This window comes from Cicer arietinum, chromosome 1 (assembly GCF_000331145.2).
Source record: "Cicer arietinum cultivar CDC Frontier isolate Library 1 chromosome 1, Cicar.CDCFrontier_v2.0, whole genome shotgun sequence".
Classification (NCBI taxonomy): domain Eukaryota; kingdom Viridiplantae; phylum Streptophyta; class Magnoliopsida; order Fabales; family Fabaceae; genus Cicer; species Cicer arietinum.
In genome coordinates this window covers 18493566-18497042 of record NC_021160.2, presented here as the reverse complement: position 1 = coordinate 18497042, position 3477 = coordinate 18493566, and positions in this window count along the sequence as shown.

Below are 3477 nucleotides of genomic sequence, written 5' to 3'. Positions count from 1 at the left end.
ATATCATGTCACTAATTAAAATCGTGATCAGCAATTTCAACAATTTTCAGCATGTCAATTTCCCAACAATTTCCAGCATGCCAATCTTACCCTACTGTAACAAAAAATAAAATAAACTAATTAGAATAATGATCAGTCAACACAAAAATATATAATATATCATATTTTAAAATGTGAAACTCAAATACTAACAAATTATATAACTTTCAGTTCAATCACATATTGACACCAGTCTTCCTTTATTTCAGTTATATCACTTTCAGAGTATGTTGAATTGGAGTTGTCAAAGTACTATGCAATATAATATTTGAACATAAATTAGTTAGAATCAAATATATATATATATATATATATATATATATGAAAATCAAAATATAATGAAAATAACATACCGTTTCTGGAATTATATTTTGATTCATATCAACAATCTCCTTCATGAATCGCAATATATAGTATCTGCAGTCTATGTTGTAAGGTTAATGAGAGCACTATAAAATAAAACATGTATACCAAAAAATATTTATGCATTGATTGTAAATGAAATTTTAAAGGCATATAATTAAGTTCTACAACAAAAATTTCAAACCTTTATTGAAATTCATGTGGTGTTGTTTGACTTATGCTTCGACATTGTAGCACCCCTATGAGCGCAGAAAACATGTAAAGCACTATCAAATAAATGTGATTATTATTCAATTATCAAACACATTATTTATATATGTAAGAAATAAGTGAATATTACTTACGTATCAAAGATATTTTTATATCTGAGTGATTGTTATAATGACCTTGCAATGGATCTAAATAGTATATAATTTCATAGGTGGCATTGATGGCAAACAACACCCAAGGTTGCCTACAACAACAAAAATTTGGTTGGCAACTTTGTTTACACAACTGATAAAGTATCATAAATTAAAAAAGATGTACCTAAAGAATATCTAATTACCTTGAATTATATGGCACAAGAAACAACTTATCCTTCTCTTTATTAAATAGATCGAGTTTAAACATGGATAGTTTATGGAGAGATAAGAATGAAAATCTAACTGTCAATTTGCGCATGCAGACCAACTTTTCATACAAATACCTTCAATGAAAGTATCAAATTATATTAATTACCAATAAATGTAGCAGTGGTGCAATTAAATGTAATTTTTATCTTAAATAAAGTATTTTACATAACTTAATGTATATGTTGATGACAATAGCACTTGGCTCTATATGATTGGGAAATTCAAATATGTGCTCTTTATCAAGTAATTCATGATACTCATCTATGAAAATACCTTTTTTCATACCCTTCCTTCATGTGTATGATACATGCATCAATGATGTCCATATTCATTTTTGCTAGTATGAAAAAACACGACCCAAATCGATATAGGCATGGATGACTTATTTTATGAGCAGCAACTGATTTTCCACGATCCAGTTTTTGAATTTTGCCAAATTTATTTTTACCATGAAGCTGCATTTGCGGTGCAGCTGATTTCAGGCAGATTTGTGGTGCGACACGTTTTGCTTCAATCCGAAAAAATGAGGTTGACCAGTTTGTTAGTTATTATAGTAAGCTATTCATTTCGTATTCAATTGATGTATATGTCAAATCTTTTCTGGTGAAGTGATTGATTTGTTGTGAGGAATCTTCTTATCATTCTCTTTAGACTTTGTAAGAATCTAAATAAATGTGAACAAAATTAAACATACCATATCATACATAGCATATCATACCATACTATTAAACATATATAGCAATTAAACATACCATATCTATGCCAACAAAATTTTTGGGCCATGCCACATAACTACCTATTGCTTCTCCCAAAAACTTCATATCTCCATCTTTGTGAGGTATAGACAATGGTGCAAGTGGTTCAAAATCAATCACATGTGAAACTTTAACATGGCCGATAGGGATCGGAGTTCTATGTAATACTTCTCCCAAGGTATTGTACAACGTTCCTTTTCCAACCATGCGATGAGTAGGGGAGGATAAACATAACACACAAGTTGAGACACCTTAAATCAATGTTTAATACATAAGTATGTGAAACAATTAGGTTGAATGAATTTCTTATTTCACTAAGTAATTAATTACCTTTGGAAGACTTTTACGACCAATGTTGCAACTACCATTTTTACTATCTACTGTATTTCACGTTGACACTCTAGAAGTTGGTTTTCCTTATTCGTTTTCATCAAAAATTAAACTTGCTCTGTTAGGATTTTCAGCTTATCTAGTACTTCCTCATTAGATGGATTTGTGCGCTTCTCATGTGAAAAAATAGCTTTTCGGAGTTACGTCAAATCATTTACCTCTCACCACCTAGAATATTCAGGAACATTAAATACCTTACCAAGTAAGTCCCTGCAACTAACTTCTTTATTCCCTTCTGGATTTTCAGAACATTGGTCCAAATTCTCCTAAAATACATGTATGATTAAAAAGATAAGTTTAATATCATTTTTAAAATACAATATGAAAAAAATATTAAAGTGATAATATACTTACACATTGTGTTTTCACTTGTTGAACATTTTCATTATCAACTATTCCATCTTTATTCAAACGAGCCTCCTTCCACAAAATATGACGAACTAATTATTGATCGAATTTCGTCTCTTGAAGCTATTCGTTAAGACATAAAAAAAATATTAGTTAGAAACTATAATTTATAATCTACCACATTATATAAAAGTGATATTTACTTACAATTTTTTGCTCTAAACGTGTATACCCTTACCAAGTAAGTCCCTGCAACTAACTTCTTTATTCCCTTCTGGATTTTCAGAACATTGGTCCAAATTCTCCTAAAATACATGTATGATTAAAAAGATAAGTTTAATATCATTTTTAAAATACAATATGAAAAAAATATTAAAGTGATAATATACTTACACATTGTGTTTTCACTTGTTGAACATTTTCATTATCAACTATTCCATCTTTATTCAAACGAGCCTCCTTCCACAAAATATGACGAACTAATTATTGATCGAATTTCGTCTCTTGAAGCTATTCGTTAAGACATAAAAAAAAAATATTAGTTAGAAACTATAATTTATAATCTACCACATTATATAAAAGTGATATTTACTTACAATTTTTTGCTCTAAACGTGTATACCCTTACCAAGTAAGTCCCTGCAACTAACTTCTTTATTCCCTTCTGGATTTTCAGAACATTGGTCCAAATTCTCCTAAAATACATGTATGATTAAAAAGATAAGTTTAATATCATTTTTAAAATACAATATGAAAAAAATATTAAAGTGATAATATACTTACACATTGTGTTTTCACTTGTTGAACATTTTCATTATCAACTATTCCATCTTTATTCAAACGAGCCTCCTTCCACAAAATATGACGAACTAATTATTGATCGAATTTCGTCTCTTGAAGCTATTCGTTAAGACATAAAAAAAATATTAGTTAGAAACTATAATTTATAATCTACCACATTATATAAAA